At 45.0% G+C, this 24,341-nt stretch overlaps 1 protein-coding gene across 1 annotated transcript in view; it reads left to right on the top strand.

Annotated features, from left to right (window-relative positions):
- Positions 1-2,878: 2,878 nt before the first annotated feature.
- Positions 2,879-24,341, top strand: part of ELAVL2 (ELAV like RNA binding protein 2) — a 95,830-nt gene continuing 74,367 nt past the window's right edge. The window contains exon 1 of the mRNA XM_034072836.1: positions 2,879-2,924. The gene's annotated coding sequence lies outside the window, so the exon portion shown is untranslated. The remainder of the gene's footprint in view (positions 2,925-24,341) is intronic.

Raw genomic sequence — 24,341 nt, 5'->3', positions numbered from 1 at the left:
TTTTTCTTTTTTTTTCTTCTCATACATAGCTGATTTCTGCTAAGGAACACTGTTGTTTGCTTGAACACATTCAGCAGACTGGACAAGACAAGAAAGTAATCAGCAATTAAATCTATGAATTCCAAAGATGGTGACATGGTACGAAGATTTTACAGATGTTTTATACTTCTTCTCTGCCCTAACCCACAACAAATAAAACAAACAATTGCTCTTTTGTTTTGTCTTGTTTTGTTTTTTTTTTTTTTAAGGTGTATAAAAATCTTGTTGACATACTGACTCACAGCATGAAGAATGCAAGTCCATTGCTAATTGTGGTATCATTACGAAATTTTCTAAAGCTGTTTTGCTGTATCAAAGGGTAAAAGTTGCCATAACTAAAAAACCGTGAGGATCAGACATAAGCTGAACAACAGTGTAAACTCAGAGAACCTTCTTGAATAGCAGCAGACAGTGCTGAAAGCACAATTTGCACATGCAGTTCCACAGACAGTGTGTGCATAGACAGCTCTTCATTTAGTACTTGTGTATAAGCAGCTCTGAGGGTGTAGCCACTCACCCTGTTCTTTATTCAGTTCCTAGAGCCGATAGTTTGGCACCTGCTCCACCACGGAGTTACTCCCTTTTTTGGAGTGCTACTGATTGAAAACTTTGTGATAGATTGTAAACAATCAGCTAAAGACTATGTGTTCTAGAAAAACATCAGACACGTTCAGCATATAACTAATTAGATTATAATAAAAATGTAATAAAAAATATGAAATCAGGCCCAGTATAGCACTCAGTTATTGTCACAGTGATACGATGGGGAAATTGTACAAAAAAAGACAATACATAAACAAGCATGTTTTCTCTTTCATGGTATTAATAGTTAATGGTATAAAAACGCAAAGACACTCTCAAGAAACACCACTTTATGTCTCTATCTCATGCCTCTATTTTTGCACCTTGTTACATGCAAATGCCAGAATTGCCTCAATAAACTCCCTTTCTGCAGGGTGTAAGCACTTTCCTCTTGGAAACCCGTATTACACGCTTGTGTGCTCCGTGTTAGAAAAGACACAAGAGAAAAGCTATGTCTAGAAAGCACTTTGGATTCTGGAGAGAAATAATGATCAAGCAGAGTGAAGGTCAAGCAGTATAAGGAATTAAAGGCTTGTCTCTAAGTACCATGCAGAATTCTTTTCTCCGATGCAACACAACTTTTCCGCGAACTTCTCTGAGCAAGCCATAGGAAGTGATCGCGTAACGAGTAACAGTTCTTCTCCTTTCTTCTTTAATCTCTCCTTTTCCTTCTCCTTTCTTCTTTAATCTCTCCTTCCCTTCTTTTCCTCCTTTCCACCCAGAATGTGTCCCAAGAAACTCCACTCATTAACCCGCCCACTCTCACAAGGGCGAATATCAGGACCCGTCGCCGGGCAGCCATGTGAACTTCGCGCGCGCCCCGCCGGCACGCCGAACCGGGGCGGCACGGGGATCAGAACGCAGACGAAAGGCAGCAGCGGAGCGGGACGCGCTCCCCGCGCGGAGCCATGAACACCCGGCCCGCAACGCACCGCCCCGCTCCCACGTGGCCGCCCGGGACGACACGCGCCACCGCTCCGCGCAGCTGCCAGCGCCGCCGGAGCAGCGTCCTGCGGGTAGCAAGCAGATACGGCCGCGCCGCCGCGCCATGCCGTTCCCTGCAGACAAGCGCCGCGGCGGCCAAGAGCCGGCTGCCGGACAACCCCCCCCGCACCGTGACATGCAGGGGCCCACCCGTGAAGGCGGCCCGGCGCGCCGCAACGCATCGTGAAGCGCGGCGCCATGGGGCCTTGCCAGAGTGGCGGCTCGTCCGGCCAATGAACGACCGCTGTCTCGCCATGGGTGGGGCGGGCGGGCGGCAGCTGGGCCAATGGGGGCGCTCGGCGCCGCCAGCAGCTTGCGTTGCGCCGGGGTGCGGAGCCGCTGCCGCCCGTGTCGCCGGGGTAGGCGCGGGGAGGACGGCCGGCGGGCGGGGGAGTTTTTTGGGGGGGGTGCGTAGCCACCCGCGGACACACCCCTTCCCGCTCAGCCCGGGGCCGCGGTCGCGTGCTGTACGCAGACGCGCGCACCCCGGCGCGGTGCGGCGGCAGACAGGCAGCCGGGCGGCGGGGCTGCTATAAATCTGCGGGGCGGTCCGCCTCCCGGCACGGCGCGGCACCGCTCCTCCACATCGCGTCCTCCCCCCCCCCGCGGCCCTCGCGTGCTCCCCGCCATGCAGCAGCTGACTCCAGCGGCGAGCCGCTAGGAAGGGATCGGCAAGCAGGGAGCGAGCGAGCGAGAGAGAGGGAGAGAGAGACGGTCTTTAAAATCGCCTTCATCTCTCTTCTCTTTGTTCCAGGCTTTCTCCCTCCCTCCTCTCTTTTTGTTCGGCTGGGTTGCGAGAGCAGGGCAGTCCTGTCACCCCCCCCCCCCCCCCCCCCCCCCCCCTGGGTCCTCCCGCGTTTTTTTTTTTTTAATTTTAAATACATTTTTTTCTTTTTTCTTTATTTTTTTTCCCTGCATTGGACTGTTGGGGGAGGGGGGAAAGAGGATTTTTTTTTGTTGTTGTCCTTTTTTTTTATTCTTCCTTTTAGAGCTGTCCCCAATTTAGCTCTCGCGCGTTGCCTTGAGAGAGCTGTCCACCCGCCTCTTAGCCCTGTTTATAGGGAAAACTGCACCGTTACTTTTTTTTTATTTAAGCCGAGGAGAGGAAGGTAAGTTGTGACTCGGTGCTTCCCGTGCTTGTGGGTGTGCGGCAGGGTCCGCGAGAAAGCCCGAGGTGCATGCCGAGTAGATGGCCGGGGTTCGCTCCTCATTAGCACCCTTCGTGCCGACGCGCTGAGTGAGGACCTGGTATCCGCCGCACCGCGGGCTGAACGCCTGGCAGCTTTTGCGACGTGGGGACAGGGACCCCACACACAAAGGTGCGCTTCCCCTTTTCCCTTACCTAACCCCAGACCTGCCCCCCCCCCGCGGAGCTCCGGGGCCGCCGCGCCCGTCCTGGTGCGGGAGCACCCCGAGGGGTGGGGCGGGCGAAAGGCGGTGTATCGCCTTGAGGAGATCAGTCGGCGTTTGCGGATCAGCCGGGATAAGCCCCCCCCCCGCGCCTAATTGCATTATCCGAGCGGCACTCCGTGCTTCTTCCGGGGCGGTGGCGCGTGCTGTCACCGGGTGCGGAGAGGAAGGAGCTCGTCCTAAAGCAAGTTATTACCGCCCGGGGGGACCTGTCTTGTAGTGCCTTTGATTAACCCGCTGTGGGGGGTTGGGGAGCGTGTGCCTTTGTTCGGGGTGCTGCGCGGTGCAGCGCGGCGGGGCACGGCCGGGGTTTGTGCGGCAGTGGCACCAATCTCTGTCCGTGGTCCTACCGGGGCGGCGGGGGACGGTCCCTAGTGTGCGCGGGAAAGTTTGCATCCGAGAGCGGCTGCGGGCATCCGAGCAGGACTCCGGGCGAAGGCACGGACAGGGCGTCCCGTCCTCGGTCGCGTCTCCGTTCTCTCGCCCTCTATCCCTGCGGCGGTGGTAAAGGCCGGCGCTGCAAGTGTGTGCTCTCGGCAGGGACCGGCCCCGAGCACTGCCATTGTTGTTTAATTTATGCCCAGCACGTTGCCCCGTAGCCACCTATTTCACGCATGAAAATAATTAAAGTGAGAGCTGTACACGGGGCAGACTGGCAGTCGGAAGTGTTCCGTCAACTCGTTTCCAAGGACCGGTGCTGATGCCGGTGCTGAGACGTTTAATTTTAACTACTCCCAGCGCGTTACAGCGGCAGAAGGGTGAAGGGCACCATACACCGAGCGGTGCGCTCTCCTAGTGACATCCCTCGGGCACTTGCTGGGGACGAGCAGTGGCGCGCTCGAAAGAGCGGAGCCTCGGGGGTTTGCCGCGGCGCTCGCAGCCTTGCTTTGCCGAGGTGGAGGGTGTCCCCACGCTGGCAGACGCCGGCGAGACAAGGGACAGTGCTGTCGCAGCAGCTGGTGCTGCTCTCGGCCACCAAGGCTGCCCGCAAGGGGGTGCGGAGCGCTCTCTGCCTCTGCGACCCATCGGACGGGCTGCTCGGGGGTGCGTCTGGACCTTTAGAAAAGGAGGCAGCGCAGTACCTTCGGGGAGAGGCGAGCAACCGTGGGGACCCTACTTGTCACCCCGCCGGGGACCCGGCGCCTGAACAGGGGCGGGAACGGGAGGGCGGTTCCCGCCAGTCGTGCTGAGCGCAACCCGCGGCTACTCTCGCCCCGCGCCTGCCGTTCGCAGGTGCCCGGCAGCGGGGCGGGGCGAGGCCCGTCCGGCCGTTCCACCGCGGCAGGAGTGGGGCCCGCTGGGCCCGGGGGGGAGGGGGGGCGGGCGGGCGCGGGGCTTATTGAGTGGCCGCCGGCGGCGTCACTCAGGAGCTGGGCGCGGGGGCGGGCTGTGGGGCCCTTTATAGCCCGCCGCCGCCCCACGCCCGCTGCTTGCGGTAGGGCAGCCACGGCGTGGTGGATCCCTGGCGCCAGTATCACCGGAGCCAGCGGTGAAGCGGCCTGCGGGCACTGCACAGCCACCTTCGGGGCAGCACGAGCCCTTCCTTTTTCAACCCCCGGCTCCGTCGGAAGGAAGCCTCGGTCCGTGGGACTTTCTGCAGGAGCAGTCCTCAGCGGTAGTAGTCTTAGGCAGCTACGATCCCGGGTCTGGGAGGGCGAAGGGCTTGGGAGGGCGCGGGCGTTCGTGGAGAGTTGTCGGTGCGGTGCCGGCAAAAGGGCGGAGGTCCATCAAGTGGGCTTCCAGTTCCAACTGTTTAAGGTTTGGATTTTTGGTAGGTTGGTAAATGTTTAATTTTCGCGAACGACTCTTCCCTCTTTCTCCTGCTGAAGAGGCTTCATCCCTTTTTTGTTTCGCCCTCTCCAGATTTTCTGAACGCTTTCCCCCCGTTTTTCTTATAGGGATAATTGCATCTCTTCTCCCGACATTTATAAACGCTTTGTTTTGTCTACAACCTTCCTCTGAAGGAATTTCTTCCCCACCTATTTCTCCAGCGTGGCTCTGTCACTTGAGCTCAGCTGCCGTTCTCCGCGCACGCCGCACCTCTCCCGCCTTGTTCAGATCTGACCTTGCGCTTACTGGGCTGTCCGTGTACACTGTGGTGCATTTACTGCCGTCTGCCTGCGCCGTCCTGTCTCGTGGGGCTAGGGGCAGCGGCAGCGGCTTGGAGCGGGCGGAGGCTGCTGCTTACTGCAATTGGGCTGCGAGGGGTGCTGCAGCCGCAGGTCCGGCGCACCTGTGCGGCGGCAGGAGGTGGGGAGAGTGCAGAGCCGCCCGGCGGCGTATGGCCGGGGCTCCGGGGAGTGCGGCCGGGGCAACCCTTCTCCGGGTGGAGCGAGTCCGGGTCCGGTCCAGCCGCGGGGGCTGGGGGAAGATGCGGAGATGCAGGGGCTCAGCGGCGTGCATGGCTCGTTCGTCGTGTATTTAGTTCCGTTTGGAGGGGGTTGCTTCTTGGTTAAGAGGCAGGACTTCGCGGTCGGCCTGGGTCAGACTGAGTCATCACCCTTTCACCTCTGTCTGCTCTTTGCAGAGGGCTTTCTCTTGGTTATGTATATTGGCCGCCTTTTCAATTTAACCTGCCCCGGGAAAAATAAAGTCTCGTTCCTGCTTTGCTAGCGCGGGGAGTGTGGTGGCTTTGTTTCATCTTCATAGCGCTGATCGTAAGATAGCTAGCCGGAGCAGTGAGATTGCTCAGTATCCCTATCACAGCCCTAATCCCCCGTGCTCAGCCAATTAAATACAGGTGTGACTTGTTAAAACATTAAAACTGATTTTTATGGGGGGAAAAGCCAAGCCTACAACAACAACAACAAAAAAACCCCACAAAACAATGCCAAACAAATAAGGTCGTCTTACTGTAGTTGCTTTAATTGAAGTTTGTAAGACCAAATTGTGTTGCTACATTTATACAGTTCTAAAGACAACTTTTGTAATTTGGTTTAGTATCTACTTAGGACTTCAGTGTCTATTTTTCTTACAATTGATATTTGATAAAGTATCAATGCCTAACTTGAGAATTCCATAACTTGCATTTTCATGAACGGTAGAGGGTTCCCAGTTATGTGCTTAAAAAAAAAAACCTCACAAAAAAGCCCAAAACGAAAACATGCCATTTGACTTTATTTATCTCTGCCTTGGAGGCCAGTTTTAAATTAAATTGAGAGAGTCCAGAAAATATTAAGTGGGAACCTGTTCCGTTTAGAAAATGAGCACTGATTTTACATTTTTCCTGTTAATCTTGAGTTTATATTCAGTACCTCCTTCTTTTCCTTGGCTCTTCTGGAACCTATTGGGAGTGATAGCTTTGCGAGGACTCAATCTGCTTGTTGTGGTTTTACTCCAGCCAGTAACCAGTGCCATGCAGCCGTTTGCTTAGCACGCTTCCCCCCCCCCCCAGGTAGGATGGGGAGGAGAATCGAAGAAATGTGAATCACATGGGCTGAGATAATAAAGTTCAGTAATTAAAATATAACATAAAAATACTACTAATAACAGTAACAAGGGAAATAAGGGGAGAGAATATAAAACTGAAGAGCTTTTAAACACCAGTGGTGCACAATATGACTGCTCACCACCTGCTGACTGATACCTAGCCACACCAGAGCAGTGATGTACCCTTCCAGTTAACTCCCCCCCAGTTTATGTAGTGGGCATGATGTGCTGTGGTATGGAATACCTCTTTGGCTAGTTTGAGTCAGATGTCCTGTCTGCTTCCTCCTGGCTTCCCATGCTCCTCCTCACTGTCAGAGCATGAGACTGAAAAGTCCTTGATCAGGGTAAATGTTACTGAGCAACAACTAAACCATCTTTGTGTTATCAGCATTGTTCTTGGACTAAAGGCAAAACACAGCACTGCACCAGCTACTGGGAAGGAGGAAAAAAAAACCTTACAGCTGAACACAGGGCACTGTTTTATAGCTATTATGCATTAATCGATTTGTTTGCAGCTACAGAATTGTAATTCTGTATACTGTTTAAATTGGGATATTACTTTATCAGAGGGAAATGAAGATATTTGAAATTTCTGCTGTGATCTACTGAGAGCATTGCAACTACAGATACATACAAGTGACCTTGAAACAGCTAAGGATTTTTATCACGTGTAAGAAATCTGACAAAGCACATCTTCAGTGCTTCTGAGTGTCTTAGGGGTGTACTTAAACTCATTTCTGTTCAGCAATAGCTGTCTTAATTTTCTATGTTTTTAATCTGGTGGATTGGTTGATCTTCTCTATAGAGATTTTAACTGCCTTAGGCTTTGAAATGGATACCTCTTCAATATGTTCATGTTCACATAAATACTTTCCTGTTATTTGCTTAAATCATACTAGTGCAGTATTTTGCATGTAAATTTATTGTGGCTTTCCCATACTAATGTAAACATCAATTTTGATTCTTCTCTCTGGATTTGCTTTAAATGCTGTTTTTCAGTGAGGGGGAGGATCCTTTTATGAGGGTGGATTTTGTTGTCATTGGTTGATTTATTGTCTCTTCAAAAATGTGAACCTACCACACTTCAGATTGGGTTGGGTAATCCATGCGCAGGGATTTGAAATGGTTTTAAACAGCTGCTAGATCTGCAGTATCTGCTTAAAAAAAAAGGCAGAAAAGCTTTCAGATTATTTACCAGGTTTGTGGATGGCAATATTCATACTATAGTAGTAGCTCAGGCTGAAGTCTACTAAAGTTGCAGTAATGTTAAGCTAGAATTCTGGGGGGACGAAGCTAAGCTTGCTTTATTTGGGGACTGAGTAAAAAAAATAGATGACACGTGATATAGTCTTCCAAAACCCCCAGGAATACTTTAGCTTTCCTGTGCTTCTTAAAATAAGTCAGTGCCATTGCAGAGGTGGACTTTGCAGGTAAAAATAGTACAAGGATGCACGCACAAACTTTTTCTGAATAAAAGTGATGTTAAAGTTCTGCTTTTATAGGTAAAACTTTGTTTTACTATGTAGTGGCTTTTGATTGTATTTATTGCCACTGATGTTCATATGATAAAACTGGTTGTTAGCTAATGGATAAACTCAGTTTGTGATGAATACATGTTCCAGTCTTGCTTTAAAGCTATCTTTGCTTTTGCTGTAAAGCTTTCCTAATAAATGGTAGTATCTAAATAGGGCAGTGCATATTACCTGCTATGGCTAAGACTAAAAGTAAGAGAATGTTGCCTTTGTGCAGAGAGCTTTCTTTTCCTGGCTGACATCCCCCAAATCAATTGAAAAATTGCAATACTATCCAGCAGGATTATCTGGTAAATGTTTTGTGTTGTTATCTGTAGTTCCAATTCTGAAGGAAGCCACTACATGTTTTGATCTGTTGCCTGTGTAAATCTACCTAATTTGACTTGCTCAGAAGGATTAGTTCTAGAGAAGCTGGTATAACAGAATCTGTAGCTTTTAGCTGCTACAACCACTGGGCCAGATCAAATGCTTTGTTGCCTAATCCTTATTGTTGAATTAATAAGTTGTCATGAATTTCTGGTGGCAAAGCAACATGGAGAGAGGCTCTGTGACTGATTCCCACTGATGCTCGAGGAAGCTGCCAATAACAGGCAAGCTGCTTTTGCCCAGTAGGCATTGCTGTTGATTTGTAGGGACTTGAAGCATCTAGTATGTTGATGCTGAGCAACTAAATATCATACTGAATTTGTTAGCAGCTGTGGTTAGATCAGCTAATTGTTCGTCTTCCTTGTGTTTGGAAGTGCTTGCTCTTTCATACAGAGTTTTTGGCATACAGCTCTGCAGAAAGCATACGTTGGAAAGATGACCTCAGTGAAACACTCAGCTTTAGTAGTCAGTGTTTTTGTAGGGAGTGAAGTTTTTCAGTTTTAAACCTAAATGAAATAGTTACAAACAACTTAAGCATGCTTTCTTAGAAACTTGCTTAAAAATACTAAACCCGCATCAAGTTTTTGAAACAGCTCACAGTCGAAATCTGACTTCACTGGCAAAATATTTGGAGTTTTAGGAGTAGTAATTATATAATGACAGAAATTGCAATGGGAAGGCATTACATGCATACAATTGAAATATGCAAATTGGGTGCAAGCTGAAGCTTTCCAGATGGAGCTTAAATTAGTGTCACACAGTTTTCTGTTCCGTTTGAGCCATTGTTCCTGGTGGTACTCCAATACTTGTGCAACAGGGATTTTTGTTTTTTTGATAGTCATAATAAGACTGGACATAATGCAAGTTTTGAAAAAGCTACAGTTTCACAATAGAAAGTCAGGATGAGTGTTAGGTGTTTAAATGTCTTAGCAATGCTTAACTCTTGTGAGTGTACCAGCCTAGGATCAAAATGAGAATCATTATAGGTGGTTGAGGCTTCACTTCATAAAACATTTGTGATACTGATTCTTCATTCCTTCATGTTGTCCTGTAGTTGCTGGTGACTAAATGGTGCTGCTTCTGATCAGAAACTGTACAGAGAGATGCTTAGACTAGATGAGGCTGTAAGATGTTCGAAGAATGAGTCTTTTGGTTTGCTATGTTTAGCAAAAAAACCCAGGTATATCCCAGTACACCTGCAATGGTTGACCCCTTGAAAGCTTGAAAATACTGAAGTGCTCAGGACATTGTAGGATGGTCTTAAGGACTCCAGAGACATTCTAGTCTTCAGCTGTGTGTGGGGTTGATTTAGGAAATGTGGCATGCTGGCCAGTTACTGATTTGCTAGAATGTACAGTGTATGTAGTTTCTTGAATGCTTCATACCTGAATGCTTTGTAAAACAGTCTACACAGAGTTGGGAAGAGCTGTTCAAGGTGTCCTGGAATAATCACTGTGATGTACTGATGCTTTTCTGTAGGTCTGTGCTAGCTGCATTTCTTTTAGACTCCTCAGGGCAAGTGTGTTTAGCCAAGTACTGAGATTTAACTGATTAACCTTTGTGGTTTTGTGGAATGGAACTGCAATTGCATGGTTGCTGGAATACTGATGTTCTTCTGTGCTTTAAATCTTAACGATAGAAATTAAATTAATAGAATTTGCTTTGCAGAATAGATTAACAGAGTTAATTTTTTTGAAATTAAAATAGTTGTAGACAATTGGCCTAGTCCCTTCATAAAGGTTGGGAGGAGGAGAACCAGCTATGGAAAAGTAAAAGTAATGTAAATCCAGCTTCTCTACGAGTAGCATCCCCCTTGTTCTGTTGATAATATTTTTCAGTACTGTTCTTATTCCCACCCCCTTCCTCACTCCCCTGAAAGTAGAACCATTGTCAGAAGGTGTACTTGGGAGTCAGCTTCTCTGTGGCTTTTCTTTAGTTGCCTGTTGTTTCTTACACTGATTCACTGAAGGTTTCTAGTGTATTACCTGGTGTGAAATAGGGAAAGAGGCGGGACAGAAGACAGGAGTATACTCTGTTGTTTCTACCTGGCTGAATTGATAAGGCAGTGGTTCCAGGGGGTTTTGCAGATATTCAGACTCTACGTACATGACATGGAGCTTGATCATTTGAAAGGAGTCCCTTTATGCTGGCCTAGACTTTAATTATGAGTGGAATAGTGGGTATGTTCCAAGCATTAGTGGTATTCAAATTGAGTTTTATAGGAGAAAAATGTGTGGTTTAAGAGTCTTGAATCTAAAGATGTGTTTCTCTATATACTGAGATCTGAACAGTCAATCTTTGCATGCAGGGTCCTGCAGGGTTTTGTTTCTATGTAATGACATGGGTTGGTTACTGTTAATGCCCCTTAATGCAGATAAAATTAGTTAAGGATGACAAGAACACTGCTGGTGTACATATCTTCACTGTGTTCCCATTCTAATTTTTTAATGGAGCCCTTGTGTTGCTGCCTCCATTTTGTTTATCCTCCTAAAATGTCAGAAAACTAATGCTGTAATCTCTTGTTTTTATTAAACCTTTAACATTAAATTTCATATGCATCAACACAGTTTAAATGCAGTGCAAGATCTTTGGATTTATTTACTTTTTTGTATCTAATGTTCATCTCCAGTCTTGAACCAGCAAATGTAGAGGAGAATATTATTGCTTGCATATCTCAGTTGATTTAAGATACGCTTTTAAATATTTTAAATTTAAATCTTAATATCCCATCTGATTATAATTGTAATTAAGGATATTATTTTTATCTCTAGTAACATGCTTAGAAATCTCATCAGACTTCCTGTTGTGGTTCTTTTCTACCCAAATATGTATTAGAAGCTGCTTTCTGTTTCCAAAAGAGGGACAACTGAAGTTGTAACTAAAACACCATATGCTTCTTGTAGCAAACTATTCATGTACTGCATGCATGCAGGAGGGAAGAAGTAAGTTTATTAATGGGTTTAACTTTTTTCTTTTTGATGTGTTTACACCTTGAACTATAACCCAAAACTGAGTTCCTGACCTAAACCTGTTATTGCTAATCTGGCCAGAGCACCTATTCTTAAGACGTCTAGAAAACTGCTGACAAAGTGAGCTGCATAAAGTGAGGGAGACTTCAGAAGCTGCTTTTGCATTCAGATAGCTAAACTGTGAAACTTGGCATAGCAGTAGCACTTGCCTTGGACTGCATCCATGGTTAAGATGTTGGTAGGCAAAATGAGAATTACAGCCTCATTAACCAGCTGAGTAGCTGATTTATTTTTTTTCTGTTACAGTTGAGCAAACTGAAAGAAAATTAGATGGAGTCATGCTTGTCTTTTGATAAGGGCTATTTTTATGAGAGTGGTTCTCTCAGTGAAATCTCTTGGAATGAGTGCAGCTGAAGGATATAAAGCTAGGCATCCTGATGGAGACTAAGGCACTTTCTGGATATAGCTTTGATCAAGGATCTCTCCTCTGCTGAAATTGTAACTGGGCTATAGGGTTACTTTTATGTGTTGAAATTTTCGTGTACAGCTCAACATAGTAAGATGGTGACTGGTTCTACATTTAGCGGTATAACACAGATGACACACTAATCTGGTGGAAGTTGTCCCTGCTGATGGCAGAGGTGTTGAAGTAGATGATATTTAAAGGTCACTTCCAACCCAAATGATTCTGTGAATCTGTGATGAAGTGTCTGAGGGGGAGCTGTGTGTCCAAGTTGGGTAACATTAGGAGAAACATAGATTTCATTATTAATTCTTGAGTTAGATAATCTAGTCTTCCAGAAGTAGCTGCTACAAAAGAACTAAATAGTAGCTGTGGCAAAAGTACAAGCTGCTTTTCTTCTGTAGATACCTTTTTTGATCTTTACAAATACCACATGTGTAACCAGGGAGAGTAAGGATTACTTGTTTTGAAGGATATTTGGGTGTCTTGAAACAAAGATTGTAAATATTCCCAGTGAGATGCTAAGTCAAATTGTGTGGGTTTTTTGTGTGAATTGCATAGAATGATCAAATGTGCCAGATTTTCTGTTTGAAGTAATGCATGAATGAGTTGATAATATCTGTAGGAACAGTTTTTGTTTATGTATTTTGGGTTTTTTGTATGTGTTTTTTTTTGGGGGGGGTGTTTTTTTTTTTTTTTAACTTAAATCTAGTACTGCATGGTTAGCTTCTGCATACCAATCTCCTGTAATGTTGGTATGTCCAAGATCAGGGACCTAATTTTAGTGGCTGTTGTTAGTATGTGCTCAAATATTCTAGGACTGAAAATTAATGATCATCTAATTGTAATTGTTCTGCTGTTTGTTAAATGGGGTTGACTTGCCTGTTTAAATGCTGATTTATATGTCTTTGCATGATTAGTGTGACCTAAGAAGCCTGTGCTACTTCTATCTGAAAAATCTGGCTGTTAGGCTATTGGGAAGAGCTGTAGTAGGCATATGATTTTAATCATATTTAGTTCAAATTAAGGTAATTGAGTAAATTCCTGTCAAATGCAATCCACATATACAGGATGCACACTGACCCACATAAATGGGTATATAATGGTGCACTCAAGTATGGCATGATGTAGACAACATGCAATACTATCTGGCCAGCTTTGAACACTTGAATGCAGATAATAGGTGTTTGTTATGTGTAGTGTACAGACCGAAGGGTTATTTAATCCTCAGGGGAAAAATACAGAAATTGTATAACAGGATTAAATGGAAATAGAAGCATAAATTTCTTGAAGCACAAGTATTTGAAGTACTGTGGATGTAGCAAAGAGGTGAAGATGCCTTTCATATTTGAGTGCAAGATGAATAGTTCGAGCAGTGTCTGTGACCCAAATCTGAGAATTTATAAAGCTGATCAGGCTCCTGGGACATCTGTTAAGGTATACCTTGTAATTCTGTTTGAAAACTCAGTAGACAGCGGGGTATAGCTCATGAATCGTTAGTTTCCAGATGTGCTTACACTTCTGGCATCAGTTCAGTGTTTTGCTTTCCTAACCTGAGGAAGATTAACTTAACTTGCATACTTACAACACTGCAATCTTAAGTCACTGGCAATACTCAAATTTAGGTGGCATCATCATGCTCTCACATTAAATATTTAAAAAGGTTTGTTTGAAGGCTTAATGCTACTTAACAGTCTCATTACGGAGGTTCTGCCCTGCTTTGACTTGCAGATGCGTGGGCAGTTGTTGAAGGTTTTTTATTTAATCCTATTTTTTTGTAGCTCTGAAGTTTGAAGAGGGAGGTTGCGTGTATACCATCTAATTCAGAAAGCTGTTTTCCACACCTTCTTGAACAAAAAAAAAAGTCAGACTAGGTTTTTGGTGATGGGGTCAAGAAATGTGTTCTGTGGGCAGTAGTTTTCCATGGGTAGCTGCTCTGTACCAGGTACCCTTAGTTGAGAGCCTAAGCTTTTCTGTTGCTAGCTGTTCAAAAAAATGTTTTGGGTTAAACACAAAACTAGATGAGAGATACTACTCCCGTGGCAGAAAGATGTCTATGTCCAGGTCCCTGCCTAGATAGTTTGTGAAGGGGGCTGTTTCTTGGCATATTGCTCTGTGGAGTTTTTTAAAAGTAGTTTACCTCTTTCCCCTAACTCTTCCCCCACTCCAGTAAAACAAGTCCCTCATCTGAAGCTTGAGGGTTGAGTTTGGCTCAGATGAGCTTGGACATGTGTTGCTTTTAAGAAGCTGGTGTTGATTTCCACAGAGATTGTTTGGTGAAACCAGTGTCTGGCAAGGAGCAGAAACAGATGCAGGGACCCCAGGCACCTGCCATGGTGGTTTTGGAAAGAGACTGAAGGAGCAGTAATAAGGCCGTGGGAGGATGCTTGCTGGGCTTGTCTTGGCTTGAAGAGACAAGGAGGAGAAAATTCTGTATCTGGGTGATGGATCTCACTTTCTGAAGGGGAGGAGGGCAAAATAACCTGTTTCAGTATGAGGAGTTTGAAGTTTGGAACTGAAGCAGAATGGGGAAAATGAGCTTTGCCCAGCAGTTTCTCCTGCAGCATGTTAATGGAGGACTTCACATGGTGGTAGGCATCCAGATGAGGTGCTTCACCCTAGGAAAATAAATCTGCTACTACTTGTATAGGTCTGTGCTGGCTGAGAAATAGGAGCTTTCTCTGCAGTCTTAACACTTCTCATAAATTGCTGTGGTTCTCCTGAACTCCCTGGATTTTGCCAGGGAAGCAGCAACCAAGGGAACATGAAAAGGATATGGAACTGTTGGAACAAGTCCAGAGGAGAGACACGAGGATGAGGGAACTGGAGCACTTCCCATATGAAGACAGACTGATAAAGTTGGGGCTGTTCAGCCTGGAGAAGAGAAGGCTGCGTGGAGACCTCATAGCAGCCTTCCAGTGTCTGAAGGGGGCCTACAGGGATGCTGGGGAGGGACTATTCATTAGGGACTGTAGTGATAGGACAAGGGGTAATGGGTTGAAACTTAAACAGCAGAGGTTTAGATTGGATGTAAGGAAGAAATTCTTTACTGTGAGTGTGGTGAGGTACTGGAATGGGTTGCCCAGGGAGGTAGTGAATGCTCCATCCCTGGCAGTGTTCAAGACCAGGTTGGATGAAGCCTTGGGTGACATGTTTTAGTGTGAGGTGTCCCTGCCCATGGCAGGGGGCTGGAACTAGATGATCTTAAAGTCCTTTCCAACCCTCACTGTTTTATGGTTCTAAGTAAGACTTGGAGCAGGCTCCCTCTTCTTTCTCCACATAGGAACTTCCTACTTGGGTAGTGGGCTGATCAGTGTCTGGACTTGGGCAAGAGCTAGCTGCCTAGCTTTACCTCAGCAGGGCAGTAGCTTGATGCACGGCTCTGTGGGATGTGAGCTCTCTGGAAGTAGGCCCGTACCAGTCACTGCTGGTGCCAGCCGGAGCTGGAGCAGTGTCACTGCTGCAGGGCCTAGCTTATTCTGTCAGTGGTGTCTTTGGTGTCTCCATGAAAACCAGCTTAAGAAAAGATGAAATGATACACAGGTGGAGAAGAATGTGGGGAAAAAGAAGTGATGAAACAGTCTTGCAAGCACTGAGGCCGGAGAAGAGGACAAGGCGGCAGCGTTGGCCTGGGGCAAACATGGCCCAGCAGCCTGGGGAGGTGACTACAGTAGAGGAGGACTTCCCCTGCTGCCCATGGAGAGGACAGTGCTGGAGAAGATACATGCATGGGAGTCAGAGGATGACCCTGTGCCATAGCAGGTGGATGTTACTGAAGGGGGTGCTGGCTTTGGGGTGCCCTTTGTGGAGCAGGGGGAAAAGCATGTCTGTAGACTTCCATCCTCCTTGCTCCACTGGGGTGTGGTGGTGCGGAGGCAGAGTTGTTGGGAGTGAAGTATTAGGATAGAAGTTGAGCCAGGGAACATGGGGTTATAGGTGAGGGGAAGGTATTCTAACTTTTTTGTTTCCCACTAGCTAAACCCATTGTCATTAGCATTGATTTAAATCAGTTTTACTCAAGTCGGGTGTATTTTGCTCTTGCCGCTCACTGGGAAGTGATTTCCTTGTCTTCACCCATGAGCTTTCTCATACTGTTTTCTCCCTGTATCCTGTTGGGGGCTGGGGGAGTTTTCTGGTAAGCCCACTCACCAGTCAGTGGCTTAGCCTGTGTCAGAGGGTAGGGAATCTCTGAAAAACAGTGTACTGGTTTCTGGACTTAACTTGGCTAAGCAGAACAACATGCAGTGCTGAAGATGGATGTGCTAGGTGTTAAAAGGTGTCTTGAATTAAGGTATGTCTGCTCTAATGCTTGTGTGCCTGCGAGATGTGGCTTCTCCAAACTCATCACCTAATTGACAGGAAATAACCTGGCTTTAAAGTGGCCCAGAAATACGCATCCAAGGTGTTACTAGTGAAAGGCTTTGTGTTTTTTTGTGTACTCTAAGTTATGCTTGCAGGAAGAGATGGTTGCTTTGTATATTTTAGAACCCCAGTCAGGATAGCTGCTGGATGCATTTCTCTATGAGTACCTGACCTGATGACAGGTCATACTGTTGTGATGAAGCCACTGTCTAATTTTTGACAGATCATGAAGTTTCCTGATGACTGTACAAAAGCCTGTTTTGCTGCTACTGGAAGTGAGTGCAGTAAGGAGCCTCACAGTAGTCTCTCAGTAAACCATTATGCGAGTCATCTTTGAAGTAATTTCTGTGCCAGTAAAAACAAAAGGTGATAAACTGTAGCGGAAGAGTATCTTTGAAATTAGTAGATCTGTGAATCAGATGATTGATAAGTGTCATTCATATTGAATTGGGTGTAACTCATTAGGTGTTAGGCTTGCCACAGAATCTTTGTAACAACTTTGGGATGTGAAGATTTAGGATGGTGTGCAACTAGATAGGTGGAAAACGGGTAGGATTTTGGAGCTTGAAATAAGGTGGTTAAAACTTTTTGATCTTCTTGGAGGCTTATTACAGGTGGAGGTCTACATGCCATCTGTTTTGGTCACTACTCTAAGGAACTGGGAAAAGGGAGAAAGTTGACCCTCATCAAGCTTGTAGACAAGGGAATGTAGCTGATGCTCTCAAGAGCAGAACTGTTGTCTAGAGGGACCAGGAGCAGTGGCACAAAGGGGCTGTCAGGTGCCCTGTGCAATTCAGGCAGGAGCAGTGTGCAGCCCTAGGATGGGCAGAGACCTGACAGCAGTGCCAGCAGGACTAGGGTAGAAGGCCCTGGGCCCTTGCAGGCAGCAAGCTGGGCAGGATCAGAGAGGCTGGAGATAAGAGAAAGCTTTCCCCTGCCCCCAAAACAGCTGGGCAGAGGGCCTGAGGTACAAGGGAGATGTTGCTGTCTCTGTACTTGGAGGATTTCTGGCCCACAGAGTAAAGCCCTAAGGAACATGATCTGACAACCTGCTCTGGGCAGTCAGACTGGAGACCTCCTGAGGTGCCTGTTGGCCTTAATTACTCTGAGCAATCTACCTCTTTTACCTATGAAATGCATTTATTGGTCCAAGAGTTGAGACATGGTTCCATAGTTCAAATCTTACAAAGAAACAAACTCAACTCTGGTAAAGAAAGATCTTGTTTTCATAGCATGGTTGAAAGATTATTTTTTTATTATTATTATTTATGTTTTGTTGTGGGGGTAGCTTTGACTTGCTGTATCTAACCTGAAAAGCTAGAATTGTATCAGAAGGACAGGGTAGGGTAGGTGGAAAATGTCAGGATCAGATTCTGCTTTGTCATCTGCTCTCTCTTCAGAGATCACCGCTTTGGAGTATGCGCTATTTCATGTGACTTAAGTTTTATGTAGAAAAGAAGCTGATAAAAACAAGCTGGAGTATCTTAACCATACTTCCATAATTTCACTGCTCTTGTGAGTGTGAATTCAAGGTGAATTTTCAGTCTTTTGCACTGTTTCACAGTTGTAATGCTGCTTTGGCAGTATTTCCATGTCCTCCCCTTTGTGCTGTAGGTATTTGGGATAGCAGCAAGATGCCTGACATTGTTACCTACTGCATGGGAAGATTTTTCCTTGAGTAGTAGTAGAGGCACATATTTACTTATTCTAAAGGACTGTCTGTATGGTACCAATTCTGAGAGGAAAGAATTTTCTCTTCATCTATGTAAATTGACATATTCAGAGAATGAGTAGTGATCTGTCTGAGCTTGTTTTCCTGGTGGGGATCAATCTAGAGGCAAACAGGCTCCATATTTAGATTTGGAGTAGTCTTCAGATCCCTCTTGGAGCTAAAAGAATGCATCTCTGCATGAGCCACTCTCTTGAGAGCAGTGGTAGTCAGAAGGCTTTTCTGGAAATTCCTAGGAGCAGCTCTGGGCCAAATAAGAATCTTTCGACAGCTGGAATGTTCAGTGCAGAGATGTTAGTGATGCTCTCTCTGGCTAAGAGGTGAGCTATGAGAGTGCTGTTGGCCAACACCGCGCTGAACTTTCTGTGCCGAGTAGAAGCTATTCAAAATTGTTGCTTGCATATCAGTTTAAGTGTGGGGTTTGGCTTTTTTGAGAATACTGGTTCACATGGCAAAGGATTTGTGCACACTTCTATGAGAACATGTTTGAGCTTTGGCCAGGTTTAGGCTTTTTCAGAGGCAGATCATCCAGTGTTGTATGGATCAGGGTAGCTTGGTGTGAGCAATATCCGTCTTTGTTGAAAGAGCCTTTCGTGCAGCAAGAGGGGAAATTTGGCTTGATAGGAAATGAAAAATCGAAAGGTGTGGCTAATGAGTCAGAAAACTGAAGATGGCTGCAGTAATCAGAGTGAACCTGTTCACACAGCAGTAAGCCTGGCTTTTTTTATGGTGCATTGGACTTGGATGTCCCTGTTCTGCAGGTAACTTGCTGCTTTCCTAGCTTCCTGATTTGTGGAAGTGGCTGTGGCATTGTATAGCTAAATGATAACTTTAATAGGGGAGGAGAAGGACTAGGTTCCTTTTATGCAATAGAGCGACTTCTGTATAGCAAATAAAAAATGTAAAAACTTTGTAACCACTAACTTTTGAAATAATGCTTCTGGCACATCTTTCTGCTTCTGTTTATGAGATGGTAATGTGTAAAAGGTATGCTTCTTTTGTTGTTAACAGTATGTGGCCAAGTAGTCACAACTTGTTTGTATCGGCAGTACTGTACTTATTTTTCTGTGTCAATTGCTAGTAGGTTGTTTTAGGAGGATTCCGAGGCAGAGGTAGTGAAAAGCTTGAAATGCAGTGATAGCAGAGGTGTGAGGTAAGCATTGTGAGCAGTTGAGGTCTGGCTCAGATGTTTTAACAGTAGCTAGCTGTCCTTGTTCTGCATTTGCTTTGCTACAGAAAAAAATATTTAATGTGCCATATGGTATGGACAATTTTCTTAGGACTTGGAATTAGAAAAGAGCTTGATACTTGCAGCCTTTCCCAGTATCTCCTGTGTGGCAAACAGTAGTGGTCATGAAAACCAGGTAAATACTTGGAGGACTATGGAGAATTGGAAAACATGATTATTTAAGTGAATGGTGTTAGTGGCTATGGTTCAGCTTCTTTGCCTTGATACTGATGTATTCTTTACTTCCTGCAGTCCTTCAGGTGTAATGCATACTTTGAGTGGCCTCTGAAAAGATACATAAAAATAAGGATCCGAAACTGCACTTCTAGTGCATTCCATCTCATAGCTATTCATTCCAAGTAGCAGTTGGCATTGCCTGTGCAGATTGGAACGAAAATGTCTGTCTCCTGCATTTGTATCTTCAAACCTAGAAGATCACTCTTAAGATAAGCAAGAAATTATTCCCCTTAAGTGCAGGAGATAAGTGGATCTAAAACTGCTCAGATGGGACTGCTAGTAACTAGCCATTGTGTTGTGGAAATATTGCGCTCTCTGTCTGGGGCTTTATAGAACTAGAACGTTAACTGAAGTTAATGTTTCAGTGTAAAAATAGAATTGGTGATAACATCTTGTTCTCTGCCTTCCTGATTCCCACTTTTCTCAGGAGAAGCCTGTTACTCAAGATTTAATTCTGAGAATAGTTTTGATGCATTGGAATTCACTGGGTGGGCAGGATATATTGTGGTGGGGCTAGCAAAGGACCAGCCATGCAACCAAATTGTGGGAATAATTATGTGGGGAAATTTATTCTATCCAAGATGCTGAATCCAGTCGTGGGAGCAGGTACAAAGGAAACTTGGGGAGCCTGGAAATAGGCTAATACTGTAGGTAGGGAGGAAACCTCCACAGCTGTAGTAGTCAGATGCAGCTACTGGATGTCTTTATGTATGTGTATTCTCTGACTAGATGTTCATAGGTTGTTCTGCCACAAAAGGTGCTCTCTAAAATCTAGGTGAGGCCTTGAAATTTATCCTTTCCAAGTGATGTCAAGAAGGAATCATAAAAGGAATGCTTGAACACCCTCTTCTGAAGTAACCTGACTGAATTCTTAAGCATCTTTTCAGTCCAGTCAGTTGTAACAACCTTAAAAATAAGAACCCTTGTCTCTAAATTCGATTGTCATCGATTTGATAGGTGGACCACTCGGTGAATAAAGAACTGGCTGGATGGTTGCAGTCAAAGAGTTGTGGTCAACGGTTCAACGTCCGGCTGGAGATCAGTAATGAGTGGTGTCCCTCAGGGATCAGTGTTGGGACCGGTCTTGTTTAATATCTTTGTCGCTGACATGGACAATGGAATTGAGTGTGCCCTCAGCAAGTTTGCCGATGACACCAAGCTGTGTGGTTCAGTTGATATGCTAGAGGGAAGGAATGCCATTCAGAGGGACCTTGACACACTTGTGAGTTGGGCTGATGCCAACCTCATGAAGTTTAACCATGCCAAGTGCAATGTCCTACACCTGGGTTGGAGCAATCCCAGGCAGAGCTACAGGTTGGGCAAAAAGGAGATTCATGGTAGTCCTGCGGAGAAGGACTTGGGGGTGTTGGTCAATGAGGAAATGAACATGAGCCAGCAGTGTGCGCTCACAGCCCAGAAAGCCAACTGTATCCTGGGCTGCATCAAGAGGAGCGTGACCAGTAGGTCGAAGGAAGTGATCCTGCCCCTCTACTCTGCTCTCGTGAGACCTCACTTGGAGTATTGTGGTCAGTTCTGGTGTCCTCAACATAAAAAGGACATGGAACTGTTGGAACAAGTCCAGAGGAGGGCCACAAGGATGATCAGGGGACTGGAGCACCTCCCATATGAAGACAGGCTAAGAAAGTTGGGTCTGTTCAGCCTGGAGAAGAGAAGGCTGTGTGGAGACCTCATAGCAGCCTTCCAGTGTCTGAAGGGGGCCTACAGGGATGCTGGGGAGGGACTGTTCATTAGGGACTGTAGTGATAGGACAAGGGTAATGGGTTGAAACTTAAACAGCAGAGGTTTAGATTGGATCTAAGGAAAAAATTCTTTACTGTGAGGGTGGTGAGGTACTGGAATGGGTTGCCCAGGGAGGTAGTGAATGCTCCATCCCTGGCAGTGTTCAAGACCAGGTTGGATGAAGCCTTGGGTGATATAGTTTAGTGTGAGGTGTCCCTGGCCATGGCAGGGGGGTTGGAACTAGATGATCTTGAGGTCCTTTCCAATCGTAACTATTCTATGATTCTAAATAGCCTTTCCTCAAGGTCAGGTGCTGCACTGAACCAAGGTGATGTTGCCAGTTTATTGATGAAAGGCATTTGGAATTCTCTTAACAGTGAGCATCTGGCAATCTCTGGCTCTTCCTTTAGAAGCATACTTCACACATTATTTGCAGTGTATTTTCCTTGAACTGATTTGCTGTTCCTTGATTAGGAAGTGTTTATGACTTAGTGTGCAGTGTGGGTGTAGCCAGAGCACAGCTTCTTACTGTTTAATCAAGCTTTTTTCCTGCCCTTTTCATTAAGAAACTAATATTGTTCAAGCTAAATGTAGCTACCCATAAAACCTGTAATATTAATGCTGTGTATCACTAAAAACATCCTTTGAAATGGTAGAAGAATGGTAGGCCTGTACTTGTTTTCTTCTACTGCATAAATATTTTAATAGAGAAAAGATTATATTAACATGGATTGTAAGTGACCTGGTATCTACATATTTTCCTCTTTTGTAAGAAGCAGGGTGTAATATTCTGTGATGCTGTCTACCTTACATGTGTTCAGATAGCAGTATTCATTATGGGGCTTCCAGCCGGTTGATACTGCAGTTGTGTAGTTTTCAGTCCAGCAGCAATAATGGGCTATTAATATGTTCATTTTAAGGTATCACTTGTACTCTCATGTCATGAAAATTTTGCACTGGCTTTATGTAAGATGAGTGAAGAAGTGAAGTAGACAGCTCTGCTGGAGTTCTCACCTGTCTGTTGTTCTGTAGAGTTCCTGGAAGCAGAAGTGGTCACTTGTGAATAACTGGTAAATGGCTGGTTCTGGTACATGATATTTTCTGGTGACAGTCTCACCAGTGTCTTGGCTCATGCTGAGGGAAAAAACTAAGAAAGCCAGGACCACCAGTTATGCAGCTCCAGGGTTGTTAAGCAGTTCAGCTTCTACTGTTCTTAATGCCTCCTTGCGAGTAAGGTGTATGGCATTTCAAAACCCTGTTCTGTGTGGAAAAGTGTAGTGAATGACCAGCAAAGTTAAGAATGGTTTTTTGTTCAATTTACTTAATTGTTTCTAGTTGTGGTTCTGCTAAATAGGCAGGCTGTTGCGTTTCAGGGTAGGTATTTAGTGAAAGGTTGGCTGTAGATGTAAAGCTGGAATTAATAAGGTGGTTAACCTGTGTAGTAGTATTGAACTGTTGTCAGATCATTTTTTCCTTCAACATTTTGAAACAATGTCTTGGAATTTCTCCTTGTGGTATCCATCAGGATGGAGGGTGATGGGTGGGAAGCCAAGCTGCCATTAACAGTTAAAATTGAAGGTGCTTTGTAGCCACAGCACTGCAGAGGCTGCTGTAACAGAAAAATACAGGTGTACTAAAATCTAAATGTGGTCCAGGCAAGAAGAGATTGAATAGGTGGGGGGGTGGAGTTATCTCAGTATAATACAGCTGAAAAACCTTGGTGATTTCAGGAGGTGTCTGTAGAGACTCATGAAGAATCCTACAGGCAAAATTTGGTATGTGGAGGGGGAGAAAAATTCCAGAAAGCCAGAATAGTTGATGATGAACTTGCACAGTGGGTCAAGTGACAGATGCTGTTCAAGGCAATTTCCTTCTGCTTCAATTCATTACTAAGTGTGTTTTTCCTTTTTATAGCTTGCATACAACTGTTCCTTAACATTGAACAATTTGGTTCTAAAGCCTCTGTAAAGGCGTGACATATCTAGTCTGTCTGCCTTTGATAAGGAAGCTGTTGCAAAGTACCTTGAGGAGGTAGGCTCTTCAGGAGAAATATATTGTGGGTTGTATCTCCTCAGTTCTGTTCTGACATCAAATTAGTGTATATTTATTAAAAAATTTGAGAAATGTAAAGCTTTATTTCTCAAACTAACTTGTTTAGTCTGAAATCATTAAGCTCATTGACTTCCTTAAAAGGTAAGGGTTGTGTTACTGTTTTGACACCAGTCTTGTTTTTACTTACCTGTTTATGCTGGTAACAGTGGCAGGGTTTGTAAGCTTAGAGGGAAAATGGTGCCTGTTATCCAAAATGGTGGAATACATTAATGTGCTCTTGAAGAACACTGTTCTGGGCCACGTATTTGATCTGATAAACTAAATCTGGAATTGCATGATAAGTAAAGGACTGTGAAGAGTTGTAATCTAGTAAGTACATAAGCAGTATTGAACTAATAATTTAAAACTTTAATGCTGCTTTGCTAAATAATTTTTCTGGAGTCTTGTGTGCATGGGTTCTTTAATTTGTACTGGTAAATTACATAACATAAGTAAAGCAAAGGATACTCTTTTTGTAAGAGACACCTTAAAGGACATATCCACAGGACATAGGGGTGAGAGGCCATCTTATTTTTCCCAGCATTCATGTACATAGTAACACATTACTAGTTTGAAAATTAATAGCATGTCCTTGGGCTTGGAATTCAGGTCTTGGATACTTAGTCTCTCTTCCCCTCTTTCTCTTGTGTGTTTAGTGTTGTTGCTGTTGATACAACTGTGGAAGATAAGTTGATGTGTAGATTTACCATAATATATTCCTGTACCTGCAAATACGCTTGCGTGTTAGTGAAATATAGTATAAATCAACTTTATTTGCCATTGCAGATAGAATAATAGGATGACTACATGATGAATCTGTGAGTTTCCACAACTTATGGATAGTGGAAACTTCTCAGTAACTTTTTTCAGTTGTGGTAAAATGGAAGGAATCTAATCTGCTTGTGTTCAGTGCTGTTTTAATCCCCAGAGCTGGTGCTAGTGTCTCAGAGCCCTCTACTTCATTCTTTTAGCTCTTCTAGTGCATTAAAAACTATCAGAGGTATTTCAGTTATATTAATTGTTGAAACTGATTTAGAATTGCAGATGTTGCTATGCATCTGGAAACATTTTTCTGGTTCAACTTTCAGTTTAAAGGAGGGTCAACCTAGAGCAGGCTGCCTGTAACAATGCCCAGTTCAATTTTGGTTGTCTTCTACGCCCAGAAAGAGTGTGCATCTTC

This window comes from Melopsittacus undulatus, chromosome Z, assembly GCF_012275295.1.
Source record: "Melopsittacus undulatus isolate bMelUnd1 chromosome Z, bMelUnd1.mat.Z, whole genome shotgun sequence".
NCBI classification, from domain to species: Eukaryota; Metazoa; Chordata; class Aves; order Psittaciformes; family Psittaculidae; genus Melopsittacus; species Melopsittacus undulatus.
The sequence above is the reverse complement of the archived record's forward strand: the minus strand, read 5'-3'. Positions and strand labels throughout refer to the sequence as shown.